The sequence below is a fragment of the Bubalus bubalis genome, chromosome 10 (genome assembly GCF_019923935.1).
Source record: "Bubalus bubalis isolate 160015118507 breed Murrah chromosome 10, NDDB_SH_1, whole genome shotgun sequence".
Taxonomy (NCBI): domain Eukaryota; kingdom Metazoa; phylum Chordata; class Mammalia; order Artiodactyla; family Bovidae; genus Bubalus; species Bubalus bubalis.
Window position 1 is genome coordinate 31668157 of NC_059166.1, and position 23762 is coordinate 31691918.

At 38.2% G+C, this 23762-nt stretch overlaps 1 protein-coding gene and 1 long non-coding RNA gene across 2 annotated transcripts in view; one reads left to right on the top strand and one right to left on the bottom strand.

Moving 5' to 3' along the window:
• The window catches only part of SGK1 (serum/glucocorticoid regulated kinase 1), a 111677-nt gene that overhangs the window by 8577 nt on the left and 79338 nt on the right, over nucleotides 1-23762 (top strand). The gene's annotated exons all lie outside the window — the stretch shown is intronic.
• On the bottom strand, nucleotides 21633-23585 carry LOC123327679. Its single transcript, XR_006542334.1, has 3 exons — nucleotides 23374-23585; nucleotides 22708-22790; nucleotides 21633-21753 (listed from the first exon to the last, which is right to left on the bottom strand). It is a non-coding gene; the product is annotated as an uncharacterized LOC123327679 (long non-coding RNA).

A 23762-nucleotide genomic window follows, 5' to 3' on the forward strand; every position in this document is an offset into this window, starting at 1 on the left:
TTGCTTTCCAGAGCCTGCTGTGACATTTTTCTGGGAAGAGTCTGCTGAGCTATTTTTACAGCATGGGGGTCACCTTGGTCTCTTTTGTCCTCCTAAGTCAGGGCAGTCACCCAAAATGCCTTTGTTTGGGGGATGACTAGTCATAAGGTTCTTTTCTTTTTCTCTTCCTCTAGCCCTCCTCTTCTTTTCTCTTTTTCCTTTTCTCCCTCCACCCTCCTCCGTCTCTTTCTCTCCTGTCTCTGAAAGATAGGCTCACATCAAGGCCAAAGAGAAGAAAGCTTGACAGAAAATACCCCTAGACTCGTGTTCCACAGGAAACAGGGAACCTGTGTTCTTCTCACTCAGTGGCTTCAGGAATATCTTGCCACCTCCGAGTCTGGTAGAGTGAAATCAGCCAGTATCAAAGATCCTGACAGCCCCAAGATATTAGTTTCTAGAAATAGCAAGGTAAAAAGGGCCCCCAAATAGTTAAAACATTTTAAGACTCAAATTTTATGGAACCAACTTTAAAATATTCTGAGAAGGAAAAAAAATCAAATTGTTCGATATGTAAAAATATGTATTTTCAATGTTTTTTAGTCATATCTTTTCTATAGATTGCTTTTTCTGAAAATTGAATATCCTTTGAAGCCTAAATCTTTCTAGACTAGTACTAATTTGGGTTATTTGTGGGGGGGAAAATAGTGTAAGAAAGAAAACTGAGTATGTAGCTTCTAGAGTAGTTAAAAAGATTCAAGTAAAGCTAAGCTACAAAACAATGGAGTAGTATGAAAGTAAAGACATTAAAAATGAACTCTCTTTAGAGTCTCTTATAGCTTCTCTGAAACCTAGAATATAAACTCCCTGAGCCCAGAGATTTTGTCTGTCTTATTCAGAGCTTTGCTTGAGTGTCTGGTACATAATAGTATAATATGTGGTAAACATATGTCAATAATATATGTTTAATGGATCAATAAAAACAAAAGGGTTTGGGGAGGGCAGATGAAGTGTAATTATAATAACAATACTCGGTTAAACAGAGAGGGCATTGATAATGAGAAAGAATTTAAACAAAATCATAGTGTCCATTTTTCACTGCTTTAAATAGTGCTGACATGGCAACCCACAAAAGTGAAGAAGAACTAGAACCCAAGGCATTAATGAATTAAAATACTCTAACACAGGTAGTGAAACAATGTTTTTTGTTTGGTCAGGCTTGGTACAAACTAGATTTGAGTACAGAACTTGAAACTGGATTCTGTTTTGATGATTGGGTTAGTATTTTTATGCTGTTAGATGTAAACTATTTTTTTAATATCCTTGTAATAACAAGAAAAGCTGAATGAATATATTGAAAGTGAAAGTGAAGTTGCTCAGTCGTGTCCAACTCTTTGCAACCCCATGGACTGTAGCCTACCAGGTTCTACCATCCATGGGATTTTCCAGGCAAGAATACTGGAGTAGGTTGCCATTTCCTTCTCCAGGAGATCTTCCCAACCCAGGGATTGAACCCGGGTCTCCCGCATTGTAGGCAGACGCTTTAGGGTTTGAGCCACCAGGGAAGTATTAGTGTTTTACTGAAGAATATGTTTAGCAGAATTGTAAGGCTTAAGGAGTTAAGAGATATCAAAGACATTAGTCAGTTCAGTTTAGTCACTCAGTCATGTCTGACTCTTTGCAACCCCATGGACTACAGCACGCCAGGCTTCCCTGTCCATCACCAACTGCTGGAGCTTGCTCAAACTCATGTTCATCAAGTCAGTGATGCCATCCAACCATCTCATCCTCTGTCGTCCCCTTCTCCTCCTGCCTTCAATCTTTCCCAGCATCAGGGTCTTTTCCATTGAGTCAGCTCTTCACATCAGGCGGCCAAAGCATTGAAGTTTCAGCTTCAGCATCAATCCTTCTAGTGAATATTCAGGACTGGTTTCCTTTAGGATTGACTGGTTGGATCTCCTTGCAGTCCAAGGGACTCTCAAGAGTCTTTTCAACACCACAGTTCAAAAGCATCAATTCTTTGGCACTCAGCTTTCTGTATAGTCCAACTCTCACCGCCATACATGACTACTGGAAAAACCATACCTTTGACTAGACGGACCTTTGCTGGCAAAGTAATGTCTCTGCTTTTTAATATGCTGTATAATGGGAGAGGTTGGTGGGCTTCCGTCTATGGGGTTGCACAGAGTCGGACACGACTGAAGCGACTTAGCAGCAGTAGCAGCAGCAGGTTGGTCATAGTTGTTTTTCCAAGGAGCAAGTGTCTTTTAATCTCATGGCTGCAGTCACCATCTGCAGTGAATTTGGAGCCCAAATTTGTTTCCATTGTTTCCCCAACTATTTGCCATGAAGTGATGGGACTGGGTGCCATGATCTTAGTTTGCCATGATTAAAGACATCTATGGCACTTAATTCATGGAGGTAGATTATAGAATTTCTAATTCATCTCTGGGTGAGAAGTAAGAAAAGCTTCCAGAAACTATCTTTGATTTTCATGGAAATGGAATTTGTATCAGTTTCTTCGGGCTGCCATAGCAAACTACCACAAACTGAGTGGCTTAAGCAATACATTTGTATTGCCTCACAGTTTCGGAAGCTAAAAGTTTCAGAGGAAGGGGTCAGCAAAGTTGGTTCCTCCTGAGGGCTGCAAGGAAAGGGTCTGTTCCAGGCCTCTCTTCTGTGCTTATGGATGGCCATCTTCTCCCTATATCTTCCCTCTGTATTTATCTGTCCAAATTTTCCCTTCTTAGAAGGACATTGTGTGTGTGCTCAGTCACTCGGTTGTGTCTGACTCTTTGCAGCTCATGGACTGTAGCCTGCTAGGCTCCTCTGTCCATGACATTTTCCAGGTAAGAACACTGGAGCGAGTTGCCATTTCCTTCCCCAGGGGATGCATCTCCTGCATTGGCAAGTGGACTCTTTACCCTATTTCCACCTAGGAAGCCCTTTATAAGGACATTAGTAAGTTGGATTAGGGCCCACCTTATTTTAACTTGGTTACCTTTGTAAAGACTCTATCTCCAAATAAGTTCACATTCTGAAGTTCTAAGGTTAGAATTTCAATATAATAATTTGGGAGCTGGACACAGTTCAACCCATGACCAAAGTTTTTCTTTATCATTAAAATTTCAGTTATATGTGAAATGGAAAACATCCCAACAGGATGGGCTCTAAGGTATAATTTTTTTTACTCTGTCGAAATCATTTGTAAATTCTAGGAAACAAAATATTTCAGGAAATCTATCACACTGGAGAGTATCAGGTTCTATACAGGGGTCTGGTACATGAGAATATGTTTTTAAAAATATGGGGATGTGTTAGAAGTAAGTAGTAATTTAGAGAAAAAAAATGCTGCTAAATGTTATGTAATAAAGCTTTAGGAGCTTGATGGCTGATAAGATGTCTAATACAGCATCAAAGAGCTTGCAACTAAACAATAATGATCTGTAAATGAATTTCTCCGAAGAATATCAATGTAATTGCTTTCTCTTCCAACACTTAACCTAAAAGATTAAATGTTACATAGTAAGAACCAGGACTTGGCACTTACCATATACAGGGCCTTGCTTATCAGATTTGACAAAGCAGTCATATCTAATTTATTTGTCCATTAGTCAGTTTCTACGTAAAAGGCCCCACACCTTCTCACCTTGCCACTCATAAGATGCTGAAGCCATTGCTAATAATTAGTCTTCTAGGACAAAGGAAACATTAAATCAGTCATCTGAGAGTAACCCTTGGACCTAATCTCAATGAGATGGAATTTTTAAATCTGATATCTTGACAGCTCTTGCGTTATGTATTTTATTCTTTTCCAAAAATCAGAACAATGAAAATTTCTAGCAAAGAAAATTGTCTTTCTTTCTAAAGTCAGTATCTTTCAAATAACAGGTTCAGAATTAGTGTTGAAACCATTTTGTTTTTTGTAGTATCATCATCAACAGCCAACATGAATTGAACACCTATATGTGTTAGGCATTATGGTAGGAATGCAGATATAAAGATTATATCTTCCTTTAACAAGTACCTACTATATAGCACAGGGAACTAAACTCAATTATCTTGTAATAATCTATAAGGGAAAAGAATCTAAAAAATTATATATAACTGAATCACTTTACTGTACACTTAAAATTATCACAACACTGTAAACCAACTATACTTCAATTAAAAATAAGAAAAAAATAAATATTTACCTTCAGTCTCCCTATCTTACCCCATCCTCAGGAACTTGGATCACATCTCTCTGGTATATACTGTTTATAATGCCTTGTACTTTTTATTATGGCACTTGTAAATTTGTAATCACATATTGGTATAGCTATTTAATTAACATCCTTAACATTAATTAATATCCTTCTGGACTATGGCTCAAAGGGTAAAAGCATCTGCTTGCAATGCAGGAGACCCAGGTTCAATCCCTGGGTTGGGAAGATCCCCTGGAGAAGGAAATGGCAACCCACTCCAGTACTCTTGCCTGGAAAATTCCATGGATGGAAGAACCTCGTAGGTTACAGTCCATGGGGTCACAGAGTTGAACATGACCGAGCGACTTTACTTTCACTTTCACTTTTCTGAACTATGATCTCTATGAGGAAGAGGACCTTCTCTCTCTTTTGCTTCCAATTATACCCTCAGGGCTTGGCACTGGGAGGGTTATCAATAAATCCTTGGGACTGGGAGGGTTACCAATAAATCCAATTTATTTATTCAAAAATAAATTGAAACAAATAAAAAGATAGGATATTATGAAATTCTGATAATGGGAGAGAGGAGTTAATCTTAAAATCCCTATTGAAATGAAAAGACCCTTATATTTAATTCTGCTTTAAATGGAGGCATATGTGAACACTCCGTGTCTGAGACACATTTGTATTCTAAATGACATTTCTTTGGAAGCTAGTTTTTTTTTTTTCCTATCATTTACTGTTCCCTGTGAAGAGATCCACATAATAAATTGCCCTTATAATTTAGCAGTAGGCGAAAGATTCTTCTTTTCTGAAAGAAATCACAGTTAGCATGATATAATCCCACAGGTTTGCCTCAGTTGCCAGGAAACTCAAAGCTAAATTTAAAGGTAAATTTCAGTGAAAAAATTAGACAAATCTTCAGAAATGACTTCTCAGTTGCTGAAGTTGGTTTTGAGCTTGTGTTTTTCTTTTAATTCTGTTGTTTCTCACTGTAACCTGCCTCAGATGGTCTCTCAATCAAGATAGATGGTATATATAATATAAAGAAAAAAGCAAAAAGGACCTATCAAGGATGAGTTCCAACTATTAAAAAAGTGGATAATGATTACACAGATGCATCACTATTATGATACACAGCATACACAGAGGAAAATGTAGTTCTAAACTATGAAGTGCTTCTCTGCTGAGTTTTCTTCTTGAAAATGCTGCTTGCTTCAGACCTAATGAAATTAACCACTGGACCACAGAGCTAATGGGTTTATCATCTTGGCTGTCCTACGTAAGCCACTGGGACTCAAGGTAAAACTGTAGGAATGTTTACTCTCTGTCCCACCAAAAGAGAGTATACTTTTCTTCCCCCAAAGTGTACTATATTTATGTTGTCTATTGTTGCATAACAAAATAACCCCCCTCAAAAAATACCCCAAATTGAATGCTGAAAACATCCCCTCCCCCCCATTTCTTCTTCTTTTTTTTTTTGGCTTATTACCCTATGGATTAGGAATTCAGGTTGACTCATTAGAGTCATTAGTGGGTCCGTTCCATGATGTTGGCTGGGTCCTTTCCTGGGCTGTGTTCAGCTGGTGGCTAGGCTGTGCGGGAATGTTCAAGAAAGCTTCACTCTCATGTCTAGTTCCTCGCTCCTCTATTGGCCTCTCTCGCTCTTCATGTAGCTTGACTTTCCTCACAGCATCATGGGCTTAAGACGGTCAAACCTCTCAAAGGGCCACTGGCTTCTGAGAGGATGTATTCTAAGAGAAAAGTGGAATCTGCCAATCTCATAAGGCCCAGACTTGGAGGTTCTACAGTGTGACTTCCACTGCATTTGATTCATTAAGAAAGTCACAGGGCCAGTTCAGATTGGAGACATGGAAACATAAACTTCACCTCTCAGTGGAAAGAGTGGCAATTTACTTTTACTACTATTGAATATTTCTATTTGTGCCATTGAGTCATAGTGTAATTTTTCCAAATTGTGTCCAATTGTATTGATTTTTATGTCTAAACATTTTTTTTATTTATGCATTTGGCAGCATAAAGTCTTAGTTGCAGCATGTGGGATCTTTGATCTTCATTGCACACGCAGGATCTTCAGTTGCAGCATGCAGGATCTAGTTCCCTGTGACCAGGTGTTGAACTCAGACCCCCTGCGTTGGGAGCATGGAGTCTGAGCCACTAGACCACCAGGGAAGTCCCACCTCTAAACTTCTAAAATCAGAACATTCTGAATTACACTAAAAAGTAGCTTAGTCTCTCAGTCATGTCCGATTCTGTGACCCCATGGACTGTAGCCCACCAGGCTTCTCTGTCCATGGGGATTCCCCAGGCAAGAATCCTGGAGTAGGTTGCCATGCCCTTCTTCAGGGGATCTTCCCAACCCAGGAATCAAACCCAGGTCTCCCTCATTGCAGGTGGATTCTTTACAATCTGAGCCACCAGGGAAGCCCAAAAAGTAAAGAAACTCCCAAACTTTAATAGGACAAAACTATTAAGGCCTTCTAATAGGGATCAGACAAATAGGGATCAGTTAGATTCTTAGCTGCATTCTTACCAGCTTTGTAATATTGGACGAATGATGGAAGTTCTAAGCCTATTGACTTATCTGTAAAATGGGTTTTAATGACAACTCTTACCTCTTAGAACTGTTGTGAGAATTAAATGATATAATGTGTGTAAAGCATTTGACTTCAGTGCCTAGTATATACTAAGTGCTCAAAGCATGTTAGATATTATCAAGACAGACCTCAAAATTAGAGACCTATCTTTCTAGACTTTCTACATTGTCTGTTATGGTGTAAGTTGTGATTTTACTTGTATGTCTACTTGTAAGTATGCTGCTCTCAGACTACTTTGCTTTTGGATTTTATTGCTTAAAGGTCATTTCTCAAAAGACTTATGCATGGTCAGTAGGCTCACACTTTTACTGAGTTATTTAGATGCTTCTGGAGGCTTAAGAACTAGTGAACACAATTAATCTGTCTTCTGTGGATACATCTCCCTAGAGCAACTGCAGTGGTCCAGCTTCATTGCTGAAATGATATTTCATTTGCCCAAGATCTCATTAAATCAAATGACACCAAAGTACTCTGCTTCCTTAGCTATATGTGCACAAAGCACTGAGGAAAGAACAGATGCCTAAACCCATAGGTCCAAAGTGTAATCAGTTATTAATGCCATTCGATCTGAATGTAATGCCAGGTTTTCCTTTCTAATCTGTCTTGCATTGCCAAGTCAAGACTTGATAAGAGTTTGAAATTCTAAATCAGAACGCATTGTAACTCATGCACATTCAGATGACTTTTAAAATTCTTTAAAATTCAGGATGGGGAACACATGTATACCTGTGGCAGATTCATTTTGATATTTGGCAAAACTAATACAGCTATGTAAAGTTTAAAAATAAAATAAAATTAAAAAAAAAAAAGAAAAGAAAAAGACAAAAAAATAAAATAAAATAAAATAAAATTCTTTTCCAACTCCCCTTCATGAAAATATTTCTTATTAAAGGCTCAGAAACTTGAATTGCAATGAATTTTCATCCCTCTGAACTCTAAGATCAAGCTCTTTGGTATTTCTCTTGTCATGTGGGCATTTATCCATCATCTCAACTTCCTGTTTCTTGGCATGTAGCCCAGTGGACCACTCTTGCATGAAATGCTTGTGGCCCAGGGCTGACCAGGCTGTCCTCCTACCTCTGGGCTATTTCTTAGTTCCATTGCAGGCTCCTCCTCTCCATTCTATGGGATTCTGGGGGAATATGAGAGTGGTTCAGGTTTCGTGGTTGGCTAACTTGCCTATCTCTCTCTCTCACCATCTCTTTCTCTTTTCTCTCTCCCTCTCATTCACCATCTTTCTCGCTTTCCCATATACTCTCCTTTCTCTCCCCTTCCTCCCCCTCTTGCAACACACCAATTTGTTCATTCCTGTGCTTTAAATTCAATCCATATGTCTTTCTTAAATTGATCAGTTCTCTAAATGCCTGATTCCTATTCCCAGTTACCTACTTAATATTCCTGTTCAAATGTCTCACAGATAACTTGAATTAATCATGTCCAAAAATTGAACTCTTGATTTTTCTTCCTATCTAATTTTATTCCTTCTCTAATTTCCCCCAGCTCAGTAGCTGAAATTGCCGAAGACTAATTTGTTACAACCAGAAACCTAAACATATTCCTCTTTCTTTTCTCCCAACATCAATGCAATAAATTAATTAGCACATACTATTGAGTTTACCTCTAAAACGACTTTTGTTTTTAATCCCCTTCTCTTTATTTCCAGGGCTTTGGTGCAAGCCACCCCCATCACCTTATCTTTTGGACTCTTTAATAAAAAGTCTTTTTCACTCTCATCTCTAAATCCACTCCTCCTTGCCTTTCACCTCCTTGACTATCCCATTAAGAAATCTCTGCACTTTAGTCAGATTACAGTGGAGATTTTCTTGAGGAAAAAAGGCAGTGAAAGAGGACAGAACTTCTCCAGAGTCTTGTAGAGAATAGCAAACTTGGCCTTAGAAGCTGAGTTCCTTCTTTGTGGCAATAAATCCTTTCAGATATCTACTGTTGTAGTTTAGTTTTCTTGATGTACTTTTTTTTTTTTTTTAATTCAAAGAAGTATTTCATTTTGTGAAGAACTGAGGTATTTGGGCCCTCTTGAGAATAGCTGATGCTAATATGCTTTAGTTTAAATTACATTATTCATCCCCACCTACCACAGGGCAAAAATAAAGTCATAGCTTTGCTAATCGCAAAGCTACCAGAGGCTTCAAAACCCTGTCAGAAGGAAATGGCCTAATTCTTTCTCTGAAACTAGAATAAACAGACATATCTAGACACTATTTCCAAATTGGAAATCTTTTTTCCAGATTGGAAATCTTTGTTAGTTGGCTTATGAAGCAGAAGCATAAAATAATATTAGGAACCATATTTTTGTATAGGTTTTACTATAATGTCAGCTGACCACTTTGGATGGTTTAAGTCCTCCACATTTGGGACACATTCAGCATCCCTAATACCTTATACCCTTTACTCCTTGGCATAACTCATCACCTCTGTTATTTCAGGAAGACAGACCCTAGGCCTCCATCTTGTCAGTCTTACCATTCTTCTATCTGAGAAGTCTTATTGTTGCCCATCCCTCACCCTTACCCACACTCAGCTAAATCCTACACTTTTTTCCTACTCAGCTTCATGAGGTCCATAACACTTAACCAGATGTTAGAAACTGCATGGGTTACTTTCTTCAAATGCCTCTTCAACTCTTAAATTCTGACTTATAATAATTACCCTTTAGTGATTGATTATATTTACAAGCACAGGTAGCATTTTTATAGCACTTAATTTAGAAAATGTTCAATGATTTCTTTCTCCCTGTGTCTAATAGTTCAGCAATGCAGGTAGGTGTCCTTAGCTTTTCTTTACCAACAAGGATTCTGGGCATCAGAAAGATTAAGTAACTTTCCAATGGTCACACAGATAAGAAGGTCCACATCAATTGGTGACATTTGAGATCCTCTTTCCATTATATCACATCACTTCTCTAGCAACTGCTGTGGTTTTTCACTGGGCATCTTATACTCATCATCTATTACTGCAGGAACTTCAGATAATGGAAGTGGAGTTCTTTATTTTCATGCTAATATTTGTCAGATTCTTTGGTTTGGGTTTTTTTGTTTTTTTTTTTTTGGTCAATTCTATTTTCTAAATAGCTCTAGCTCCCACTTTCCTTACTTCCTGAACACCTGCACTGCCTCTTCCCTAGCTCAGGTTTCTTTCTCTTTTTCTTCTCCTTCCTCATCCACAAATCTCATTCTCCAAGCATGTTGAATAACTTAATTTTTTCCATCTATATATCTCACCATCAATCCTGGGGCTCATCATCTGGGTTCACAGAGAGAGATGTCTCTGGATGGAATCCAGAAACTTGGATGGACAAAACTTACATTTATTTTCACCAAACTAATTGAACTTTAGTATTTCCTCCAATTATGAATGTAACCAATAAATGGCAGTAGTATTATTAGGACCTGTAATTTTATCACTAATAGAAATCACAGATATTTTCATATCACATGGCAACTGTTGAAGGTACTACAATATATTATGTATGATTATCATTACAAAGAAACTTATAGTTGTTATTCTCTCTCATCTAAACCTTGGTACCTAATACAGCAAGAAAGAATCACATATAGTACTGAGTATATAGTACTGAAATATTTTAAAAATTTTGCTACCTGCAGTTTAATACAATCAATTGCCTTTGTAATCCTATATATTTTACTTTATTCATTAAAAACTTATTCTAGGAAAGGGACCTCTAGGCTTCACCAGATTGTCAGAAGGGTTCAAGGCTCAGAAAAGGCAAGATCCCCTGTCATCATGGTTCCCTTTCCTTAGAATGTTCTTTTGAACTCCACACTCTTCACCTGGCCAACTCTCATTCATTTCCCTGGATGTGATTTATTCCTTTCTTTTTTTTTCTTTCAGTTTGGCTATACAGCAGGCATATAAAATCTTAGTTCCCCAGCCAGGGATTGAACCTGTGCCCCCTGCAGTGGAGGTGCAGAGACTTAGCTACTAGACCACCAGGGAAGTCCCAAGGGTGGAGTTTAAAGGTAACCCTTGAAGGTCTTTTCCATGATCCTCCAAGATTAGGAGAACGTCATGTCTGTTTTTTTGGCAGTGAACTTTGCTCAATTATGGACTGATTTCACTATGGTATGATTATCTTTCAATCAACTGACTCTAACACACATTCAAGCTCTTTGAGGCCAGCCCAATGGCTTTATCTCTGTTATATCCACCATGTCCAACATGTAGAGGTGCTCAGTGGTCCTCTGTTCAACTGATTCTCACACCATTTTAGCAGCATGCCATCAGTGCCGTTCATTCATACAAACATTTATTCTGAATCTCCTAGGTCCCAGGGACTTTCTAGGCACTGGAAATAAAGCAGAGAATAATACAGAAAGAAATTCCTCACCTAGATGCTTACTTACATGCTCACGAAGTGAAGCTAGTCAATAAACAAAATTTATGAAGTAAAACATTTCAGTCACGAACAACTATGTGATTCCTCTGTTACAAGGTGCCTAGAGTACTCAAAGTCATAGAGACCAAAAGTAGAATGGTGGTTACCAGGAGCGAGGAGAGGAAAGAGGGATGCTGCTGCTGCTAAGTCACTTCAGTTGTGTCCGACTCTGTGTGACCCCACAGACGGCAGCCCACCAGGCTCCCCTGTCCCTGGGATTCTCCAGGCAAGAACACTGGAGTGGGTTGCCATTTCCTTCTCCAATGCATGAAAGTGAAAAGTGAAAGTGAAGTCGCTCAGTCGTGTCCGACTGTTAGCGACCCCATGGACTGCAGCCTACCAGGCTCCTCCATCCATGGGATTTTCCAGGCAAGAGTACTGGGGTGGGATGCCATTTCCTTCTCCAAAGAGGGATGAGGAGTTACTATTTAACAGGTACAGCCTTTCAGTTTAGGAAGACTGGTCTGAAGATGGATGGTGGTGGTCACACCACAATGTGAATGAACTGCACACTTTGAAATAGTTAATATGGTAAAGGTTATGTATATTTCATCACAATTTTTCAAAAGTAAAACACACTATATTAGATGGGAAATGTGCTGGAGAAAAGTAAAGATGGGAAGTGGGAAGAAGGAAGCCCTGAGAGAAAAGAGGCTGGGAGAGGCCTCAGAAGTACGGATTTCTTGCTTGTTTTTGCTCAGGGTCTGAGCTTCAAGCACAGACCACCTCTTTGGAAGAAGATTCAGAAAGACCTGACTCTTCTATATGATCATCAGCAGTGGATACGAAAGTAGAGGTTTTTTTTTAAACATGTGTTGCTAAGTTCCCAAGAACTGGTTGCCTTGCATTCCCCTAATGCCTTCTGGGAAAAGCATATATTCAGTGAAAGAAATCTTTAGGAAGAATATTGGCATCTCTAATTGTTACTTGGACCTACCATTTATCTTTCTCCTCCATTTTTCAGTTTGACATAAGCACTTCTCTACCGTGCATCATCAAAGAATTATGAGACCATTTGAGGAGGTGAATAGGATTCATTTTTGAAAAATCAGATAATTATATCTGATTTATGTCTCTTGTGTCCTCATAAATCACCTTAATATCCATGCTTCTGTAAGTTTGGTTTTATACTATTTATTTTTCTAACTTACGAAGATAATCAATGGGGAGTCCAAGTCTAATTGTAGTCTCTCAGTGAGTAATTTGACTTCTGGTTCTTTTTTTATTAAAATACAGGCTTTTATTCAAGTAAATACTATCAAATTTTGAGGTTTAAAGGTTTGATTTCAAAGTTTGATCTACAAAATACCAAAACACCTGGCTATAAAGTGAAACGTCTATCCAGTCAAGGTTGTTTATGCTTTGCAGTATCAACCACAGAGCCTAGTTGATTTTTTTTAGGATATTTTGACAAATAAGTAAACACAGACCTCCTAATACTCTTGTATGCCTCTAATGTAAAATTTCTGCCATGCAAGGACAGTGCGACCAGAAAAGTCTCATGAAACATTGTATCTACTACTCCTTTATAATGTTTTCTTATTTAGTTATAAAAATTGCTTAGGAGTTTAAAAAATTACAAATCATTCTCAATGAAATAGCGAGACTTTCATACCTTACTGGAAACTGGCAAAGGATGAGTCATCTTGTCTTGCCTAGATCCTAAAGTACAGATTGCCAGAGCTGAATTCTTTAAATATTAAAAATATTCCTTCCCTCTTCTTACCATCTTCTGAGACATTCAGACAAAAAACATGGAGTTGAACTGAAAACACAACCTAGAAGCAAGCAAGTTATCTAATTATAAAAATGACATGTGACTTAGAGAACAAGCTTCTGTGATCATGGTGCTACCATTAATTTTCCTCTTTGGGTCATTTTTAATTCTTTCAAATAGGAACCCTTTGACATTTCAATCATTGTGAAGATGTATTAGTACCACTTCTAACATTCTTAGAAAATGGAAATATTTAAGTGACTGCTAAAATCAGAATCCTAGACTGAATATGTTATCAGCTTCAGGGTTTTAAGGCCAGCAATGTCTAGTGTCAGAAACTTTTAAAAGTCATTTCTTTCATAATTTAGATGAATTCTGAATCCTTTTCATTCTTTTATCCACTTTCTATATCTATTTAATTTAACATAAAATAATCCATTCTCTTACAACATGTAATCTATTCCTGGGCTTTATTTTCATAATGAAATTCATTTGTGCACAGTAATGAACCCCATGGTTTCATTAAAGGAAAAGAATTTAACTTGTCTGAGTCTTGCTTTCCTCATCTGTAAAATGGCAAAAGCTCTTATCACCTCTAAGAGCATGATTTGTGAAATGATTTGCTCTCTTGGTGTAATTTGTAACCAATGCACACACCCACCAACTCTCCTTCAGCACAGAGCCCGATGAATTCTCATCTGAGCTCTTTCCAAAGACTCCTCACAGGGCTCTACCCTGCCTAGCTCTCTTCACTCCACAAACTATCCCACACATGGTTGAGCTGCAGAGAAACATCTCACATGCAAGAAGCAGGTGTGAAACTGGCTTGCTCCAGAATTTATTACAAACCCTTAAACCCAAGGTCCTCAGCAGCATGTCACCACGCTTTCCCACTTGTGTGTGCGCTAAGTCACTCAGTCGTGTCCAACTCTGCAACCCCATGAGCTTGCCAGGCTCCTTTGTCCGTGGGATTCTCCAAGCAAGAATACTGGAGTGGGTTGTCGTTCCCTTCTCCAGGGATCAAACCTGAGTCTTCTCTTATGTCTCCTGCAACGGCAGGTGGTTCCTTACCACCAGCGCCACCATAACTCTCTTTCCCACTTGCCTTTCTTCTAATCCGCCTCCTCCTACTCCCTCTCCCCTTCCTCTGTCCTTCTTCCCCTTCCTCCTCCTCCTCTTTCTTATTCTTCATGTTCCCTGCAATTGTTCATTTGGTCATTCAAATATATTTACTGAGGACTGATTCTCTGAGCAATTTGTAAGGTGCTAGAAGCAGTGATGAGCCAAACCAAAGAACTTCCAGGTAGGGCACTACTTATATAAAGACCTAGGTGAGAAGAAGTGAGGAATCTACGAGAAGAGGTGTATAGGCTGAGCGGCTGGAGTAGAGAGTCTGAAAGTAGGGGCAAGTTTGTGGAATAAAGTGAAAAAAAAAAAAACAAAAAAAGCAATAGAGCCTCACAGACTTCCTTAACGTTTTGTGTAGCTGTGTCATTATTCTGAGCACAACGAGAAACTCCATTGGTTGAACAGAGCTGCAATTCCCTGCAATTTTCCTTCCCCAAAGTTAGTGCTTCTGCAGTTTCTGAAGTGTGAACTACACTCTTCATCTCTCCAATTCATAAGCATTATCTCGAGGACCAATTTCAATAGCCATCTCTTCCACGGAAAGGTTCCTCCTCTCCCTAAACCAGATGAACTTGTATTGAAGCCATTTAGCTCCTTATCTCTTTCAAGTACGACACTTCTAGGGTCTGATATGATAGCTACTAGCTCCATGGGGTTATCAAACACCTGAAATGTGACTGACTAGTCTGAATTGAGAATAAGCTGACGTACATACCAGAGGTTAAAGACTTTTATGAAATAAATAAATAAAGAAAGAACATAAAATACTTCATTGATAACTTCATATTGACTACATTTTGAAATGATAATATTTGATTATGTTGGGTTAAATAATTATATGTTCATGGTCAGTCGGTTCAGTCATGTCTGACTCTTTGTGACTCCATGGGCTGTAGCCTGCCAGGCTTCTCTCTCAGTGGGATTCTCCAGGCAAGAATACTGGAGTGGGTTGCTATGCCCTCCTCCAGGGGTTCTTCCTGACCCAGGGATCAAACCCGCTTCTCTTCTTTACCACCAGTGCCACCTGGGAAGCCAAATAATTATATTATTGAAATTAATTTCCTCTTTCATTTTCCTTTTTTTAATGCAGTTAGTGGAACATTTTAGATTATTGATACTAATGTGGTTCACATTATATTTCTAGTAAACAACACTCTTCTAAACTGTATACTTCCTGAATGGTGAATGTTTATTCAATTATGTATTTGTTTATTCCCCTCAGGAACATACTAGCTGGTCCATAGTAAAGACTCAGTAAATACTGTTTAAATTCATTGCCATTCTCTAAAGTATTTTTTAAAAGTACTTTGCAATTTTAATACACTTGTCGTTTTTAGAGATGTGTAGCCAAAACTCCCCAGTGAAAACAATGGGTGGGGAAGGCGCACAGGTTTTTTCCCCTTGGGCCCCGAGAAGGCTGATGTACAGAACATGTGGTTTGACCATGGCAGACACAGTGGGTCATGACGGATGATTCAGAAGGTTGCTGTTTCCAAAACAAGAATTTTTATTGCAGTATGTGGAAGGAGCATTAAGACCAGAGGATCCTTGTGGTTTCTCGCTGTATCTGTGGAAAAAATCTGTGGTTAAGGTTTAAATTAAACTGACATTAAAAGAGCCTTTGTAGTTACAATGCGCATTTTAACATCTGTTGCTATAGCTATACCAACACTGAATATTGTGAGTGATGGTTTAGGAGTGGTGGAATATAAATGTGGTTTCCTGCCTATGATTTTCTAGGGTTGACTTGGTCTTTTTTAATGATGAGACATAGACTAAGGAAAATTATTAAGCGCGTAGAAAAGAAAACAGAAAGCAAAAATTATCAAGATTCCAAGCACTTCTGGTATGAGGGGAGAAGTATTCAGGACTCCCAAGCACCAGAGCTGTGATTGTATGGATTCTTTTGTTTTGGCCAGTTTCAGGCTTAGAGCAGTTTTCCTTATGGTTCATGGAGGCTCTCCCATGGCAACCCTGCACACACATTCTCCTCTTTGTTAAGGGACCTTGGAGGATGAACCAAAAACTATTTTTCATCATAAAATAGTTGGGAACACCTCTTAACCAATTTGTAAAACTGACTGCAAAGATATTTTGTTTTACGCCCTGGTTAAGATGTTTCATTTTAGACTAGTTTTCGTTCAATTGATTATGGCCAATGGGGAAAAAATCACATTATTGGATTTTCCTCTGAAGAAACAGAGGGGGAGCTCCAGAATTAATAAACACCTCTCTAATATACCATCATCATATGTAGTTATGGTAATGTTGTTTCTGTTTGTTTCTCAATAAATTTGAGTAAGCTCAAAGAACTTTTGCTGAAAATAATTTAATTATGCCAAACATACTGTATATGACAAATACTAGGATAAAAAGGTGTTTGTATATTTGTGGTGGTGGTATAGTACATTCTGTGGCAAGGCAGCAAAAATGAGTAGATAGGATTCTGAAAAACGACGGACCTGATTCTGCATCTTACTTGCTCTGTGACTTTAGGCAAGTCAAGTGGCCTCTCTGAGCCTTAGTATTTTATATATATATACATAAAATAGGGATGATGTTGTCTTTCTGGGGCGTTAGGCATAAGAGGTGATAACTGCACAGTCCCTGGGACACAATAGTTCTTCAGTAATAGAAAACTGGTTTTAGTGTATTGAGACATTATTGATGGAAACATTGGTGGAAATTTGACATCATTTTTACTGAAATAGAGTTTTTACTTGAATGAATGCTGAACATTTATGAATCTAGACTGGGGAAAAAACATCAAACTCAGGTTCTGTAACCTCAGATATTACCTCACTCACAAATCATGACATTTTACATACTCACTGTTAATATAGGGCACCAAAAATTCAATAAAAACAAACAAAAACAACCTCTCGAATAATCATTTGAATTTTAGTGTATTTGATAGCATTTTTTTCCCCTTAGAAATCTAGTCTTTGAGAGGAAAGCAAGAAATTCTATGAAAACTGACTTTAGAAAGAACAGTTAATATTTTTCTTCTTGCTCATTTATATGCAGTAACCAAAATTAGTCATTTAATCACTGTTCTGAGATGATGCTTTCTTTACCAGGCTAGTATATGTAGAATTCTGAAATAAGGTCTGAAAACCCGGGTTAACTAGAAAATTAATGTCAATTACACTTAAGTTTTAGAGTAACTTCAAATACCAAATGAATAAACTTTTCTTCTAGTCAAGGACTAAAAATATTTTTTTCACCACATGTAAAATCTGGAAAATTTTAAATATGTCTGTTAAAAACATCTTCATTTCCAGGAATATGAGCGAAAACAATTAAGAGCAACATGGAGATTTTAAAAGGTGAAAAATAGTAGTGAAAAGTATATTCAATTCTAAGATTTATGATTTCTCTTCAGCTCAATTAAAATAATACTCTTTTAGAAATTCCTTTTTAAAATATTTCAAAGCCTACATTCTTTTGAATTAATATAATTGCATTTAATTGAATGAAATAAATGAGAACAGAAACAAGATTATGTTAACCACTATCAGAATACATACAATATCCTTCAAGATAGCTAGACATAGGGACTTTAAACAGGCATAATTTCTGTCTAAGAACTAATGATTAGAGTTAAAAGGTGTCTCATTTTAAATGAGAAAATCCATTATATTCATCTCCAGTGGTAAGCGATGATTATTATATTGTAATTATATTCTATACTGGCTCCATATCTCAGCCAAAGTTGCTGAAGAGTAGGAAAAATAATTATAGCAAGAAATTCTATGAAGTGTACATCAAGGAATGTAAAACTCGAGGGAGAAGTCTTTAATGAGAATGGCTTGCATGTTGGCATCAGGGTTGGGTACACAGGGCACACATTAAATATCTGTTTTGCAGGCTGATTTCTAAGTCACCTCCTAGCGTTGAAGTTATTCTCATAAGATTCCATCAATAGTATTGAGAGATGCAGACAGTTGCATTAGGCATTACAACATTATAATGCCATTTGTGCATTTCAAAAATAGCCTTTTAAAAAATTCTGTATTCTATGCTTATCTATATAGAATAGAATTTGTTTTCTGGCTACACTCTCATAGAAAAATTTGTGGAAATTGTACATTGTTAAAGCCATTTGGCTGAGAGATGTTACCTAGTTTGGTAAGAAAAACTCTGCTATTTAAGTCTATAAGTTCCCTAACCTTCTCCAAGTCCTGATCTGTTACAGAATGGTTGGATAACTTCTGAAAAGCATCAGCTTTATATTTTGCAAAATTAGAACCATGTGAGAAGCTTTACTCAGAGGAAGAATATGTAGCTAGGATGTTTAAGCTTAATACAATGGTCCACAAATTAGAAATATTATTTAATGAACCACAGCAAAGTCCAGAAAGAACAGTTATAAGAGCAAATAAAATTCCAAAGAATAATAAAAGAGCTGTAAGGAAGAGACTCATTTAATGCCTAGAACCAAAGAAAAAAGCATCATTTGGGCACTTCACAGAATGAAAGATGCTGTTCAGGATTTGTGGACAGCAAAGTCAAGTGGGCCTTAGGAACCATCACTACAAACAAAGCTAGTGGAGGTGATGGAATTCCAGCTGAGCTATTTCAAATCCTCAAAGATGATGCTGTGAAAGTGCTACAGTCAATATGCCAGCAAATTTGGAAAACTCAACAGTGGCCACAGGACTGGAAAAGGACAGTTTTCATTCTAATCCCAAAGAAAGGCAATGCCAAAGAATGTTCAAACTACTGCACAATTGCACTCATCTCACATGATAGCAAAGTAATGCTCAAAATTATCCAAGTTAGGCTTCAACAGTATATGAACCGAGAGCTTCCAGATGTTCAAGCTGAATTTAGAAAAGGCAGAGGAACCAGAGATCAAATTGCCAACATCTGTTGGATCACAGAAAAAGCAACAGAGTTCCAGAAAAACATCTACTGCTGCTTCATTGACTACACCAAAGCCTTTGTGTGGATCACACAAACTGGAAAATTCTTAAAGAGATGGGAATACCAGACTACCTTACCTGCCTCCTGAGAAATCTGTATGCAGGTCAGGAAGCAACTGACATGGAACAACAGACTGGTTCCAAATAGGGAAAGGAATACATTAAGGCTGTATACTGTCACTATGCTTATTTAACTTATATGCAGAGTACATCATGCAAAATGCTGGGCTGGATGAAGCACAAGCTGGAATTAAGATTGCAGGGAGAAATATCAATAACCTCAGATATGCAGATGACACAGCCTTTATGGCAGAAAGTGAAGAGGAACTAAAGAGGCTCTTGATGAAAGTGAAAGAGAAGAGTGAAAAAGCTGGCTTAAAACTCAACATTCAAAAACCAAAGATCATGGCATCTGGTCCTATCGCTTCATGGCAAATAGATGGGAAAACAATGGAAACAGTGAGAGATTTTAAGGGTCTCCAAAATCACTGCAAATGGTGACTGCAGCCATGAAATTAAAAGACACTTGCTCCTTGGAAGAAAAGCTATGATCAACCTAAAAAAAAGCTATGATCAACCTAAAAAAAAGTGAAAGTGAAGTCACTCAGTCATGTCTGACTCTTTGTGACCCCATGGATTGTAGCCTACCAGGCTTGTCTGTCCATGGGATTTTCCAGGCAAGAGTATCAGATTGGGTTGTCATTTCCTTCTCCAAGGATCTTTCCGATCCAGGGATTGATCCTGGGTCTCCTGCATTGCAGGCAGACACTTTACCCTCTGAGCCACCAAGGAAGCCCAAACAGCATATTAAAAAGCATAGACATTACTTTACCAACAAAGGTCCATCTCGTCAAAGGTCTGGTTTTTCCAGTAGTCATGTATGGATGTGAGAGGTGGATCATAAAGAAAGCTGAGTGCTGAAAAACGGATGTTTTTGAACTGTGGTGCTGGAAAAGACTCTTGAGAGTCCCTTGAACAGCAAGAACATCAAACCAGTCAATCCTAAAAGAAATCAACCCTGAATATTCATTGGAAGGGCCGATGCTGAAGGTAAAGCTCTAATACTTTGGCCACCTGATGTGAAGAACTAAGTTATTGGAAAAGACCCTGATGCTGGGAAAGATTGAAGGCAGGAGGAGAAGGGGACAACAGAGGATGAGATGGTTGGATGGCATCACTGTCTCAATGCACATGAGTTTGAACAAACTCTGGGAGTAGATGATGGACAGGGAAGCCTGGTGTGCTGTGGTTCATGGAGTTACAAAGAGTCAGACAGGGCTAAGTGACTGAACTGAACTGAACTGATACATGTATACTCATTTCACATACTCACAGAGGGCTCACCTGCCTTCCTGTTACTATCATTTGTTGTCTTTTAATTCTTACCACTTTTTAGATAAGTATGATCATTACCTCTTAATGGATGGGAAAATACTCAAAAGTTTATTAGCTGCTCAAAATCTCACTTATTAAGTCCAAGAAACAACACTTGAAATCAGATCTTCTAACAGTATTAAGACAGTGAGAAAAACATCAAAATTGACAAAAGCTAAAGCTGTGAATGGATACATGGATGAAAAAGTTGGATCGAGATCATAAAAGTATGATTATGGCCTCAACTCAAGGAAGCTGGAATAGAAACTGAGACTGTGAAATTTCCAAAAACTGGATCCACTATTTCATTCAGACCCCACAGGGTGACAGATAGTTACTTAGCAACTAATACAGCAAATATTTGCCGAACTTGATGCACGCAAGACTCTGCTTGGGGTGACAAGTGAAACAGATCTCTAAAGTGAAATCTTTATTCTTAAAAAATTTACCATTGAGTACATGACACAAGTTAAGAACTTAAGTTGCTGCTATAAGGCATCTATTCACCCCTTTACCCATATATTCATCTACAAATACTAAGACATTTCTATGTGCCCTCAAGACAGTCATGAATAAGATATAGGTAATAAAATGATAATAGAAAATATCCTCTGCAGGGTACAGATGTCTTTCAACAGAGAAAGGCCTCTGGAAGACTGAATGAGGCCTCTGGAAGACTGAGACTGGGAGAAACTCTTCACCTGGGAGAGCAAAATGATCAAAAACAGAGTTGAGGATTCCTAGGAAAATGAACCGAGCACACCAACCCCACACCTTTTCATGCTGGCTCTTATATGTTTCTGGAGGAAAATGACTAGGCAGGCAACAGCTATAATGAGAAGACAGTGATAAGTAAAAATATTAAAGCCTATGAATAAAAAGCACTTGGTAAAATTATAAGTAAATCATTGATCACTCCCTAAGTCAAATAAATGTCAAAATCAAATAAATGTTGTGGAAATCACTGGTCCAAGGACCTGTTAGAAGTTTTAGAGTAGTTCTCAAGGTCTCCTGCAGTCTCTTAGAAAAAGGAATGGCAACTGGCAAAGAATCAGTCTTAGAGACTGAACCCTCAGGGGAATTCTGAGTATAAATGAAGTCCTCCTAGTTCATATACCCATGACATGTTATTCTCTCCTAACCCTTCTTGTGTGATATTATGGTGAAAAATTCTGTATTTCTCATAATCCCAAGAGAGGAATATACCTCATGGTAATCATCCATGAAAATAAATAGTAGCTGGAATCTTTAAAGAGTGCATGAATCGTGGTGCCATACAGTATACCGACTCACATGAGAAGTTTGAAGTAAAAATGTGGGGTTCAAGGAGGAAGATACTTCATGGAGTTGTAATGAGCCTTCATGAAGATGGTTTTAGAGCCAGGTTTTCAAGTTTGGGTAAGATTTGACCCTGCAAAATTGAGAAGAGATGAAAAATAAAAGTCACTCCTATTGACAAGAACATATGAGAATCCAGAAGCTCAACAGTCAAAAAATGAAGGATCTGAAGATCAAATCATCTGTTTTGGCTGGTACATGGCAGAAAGGTAGGCGAATCATGGGGAATCAGACAGTAAATGTTACTTGGGCCAGAGCATGGAGAGAGTCCAGGTAATAGCTAAACAAAGTGACTTGGTACTTATTCAGTAGAAAATAAAAAGTCATTGAAGGTACTATGTAAGGAAGTAATATAATCAACACTATGTTTTAGGAAGAAGACACCAGCAGGAAAGTGTAAGGTAAGTTGGAAAGAGGCAAAAGAGAAAGGGAAATGAGTAGGCTGCTGCAATAGTGTTTAATCACCACTTAACCTATGACTCCTGGGTTCCTAAAGAACATTCCCTATGGGACTGAGGAGAGAAAATGTTCTATTGAGCTCACTGTCTGCTGACCACAGTTCTTATTTCAGTGAACAGTGTTTCCTTAATACTCAATTCACTAGAGGCAAGCCTAGAATTCAAATTCCTTGTTTTCATATACTCTGAATTTTTGTTTTGTTTTGGTGGATTTATTACCCAAAGTACCCACCAAAATCCATTTTAAAATTTTTATTTCACCTTTTTGAAAGATTCTTTCCTATTTTTTGATTAATTAGAATTAATTTCTTTTATATCAGAATGTGTGCTTAGTTGCTCAGTCGTGTCTGACTCTTTGCAACCCCATGGACTGTAGCCCGCCGGGCTCCTCTGTCCATGGGGATTCTCCAGGCAAGAATACTAGAGTGGGTTGCCATGCCCTTCTCCAGGAGATCTTCCCAAGCCAGGGATCGAACCCAGGTCTCCCACATTGCAGGCTGATTCTTTACCATCTGAGCTACCAGACCAAGTATTTGCCCTATATTTCTTCATGAAATGAAACTATTTACCTTATTTAATCCTGGACATGGCCAGTCAAATGATTTAACACTTTTTATTATCTTCTGGTACTTGGTGGAGGGTTGAGAGATAGCTGGATTATGGAAAGAAATGAAATTTTGGTCATTATTGATTTCGGATATAAATAAAGACCATAAAATCCAAACTGTAAGAACAATTTGAGTTCAAGCAATTGGACAGTTTTTATGCTATATACAATCTTCATCATATAGTCTGCTCTGTCATTTGCACAGAGAATAACCTGAATTCCATCTTCTCTTTCCCCAAACAAGGGCTGATGTTCAGTTGATATACATTGTCAAGACATACTGATTCTGAAGTACTGAAATATTTCTATAAGGGTTAGTGTAGCCACTATCCAGAGCCTTCTGAGTGTTTTCTCCCTCCAACCAACCAGCTGTTCTTGCCTGCCCCAAAGGACTCTTCAAGAACTCTCTACAATCTAAAAGCAAAGAAGTGAAATTGGAACAGTAGGAGCCCCAGACAAACCTGCCTGGGTCCTACAGACAATATCCTGTGCTCTGTGTCCCTGATGTTCAACTGGTGAAATATTTTGAATTATATCTACCTAAAAGCAACTTTCTTTTCCCAGGGAATTATATTCCTTGCATCTAATTACAATAAAAGTAAACAAAATTTTTTTAAAAACTGCTTACTTTATCTGAAATCTGGGTGTGATGTGTCTCTGCTTCTCAGTTCTGCCTCTCACTAGGTGGATTATTATCTCAGGCTTTTTCATGTGACAAGTGATAGGCTGCTGGTATTTCCTCAAGACACTTCCCTGCTGCTGCTGCCGCTGCTGCTAAGTCGCTTCAGTCATGTCTGACTCTGTGCGACCCAATAGACGGCAGCCCAACAGGCTCCCATGTCCCTGAGATTCTCCAGGCAAGAACACTGGAGTGGGTTGCCATTTCCTTCTTCAATGCATGAAAGTGCAAGTGAAGTCGCTCAGTCGTGTCCGACTCTTTGCGACCCCACGGACTGCAGCCTACCAGGCTCCTCCGTCCCTAGCATCTGCTATCCAAAAAGAAGAAAACTCTACCTC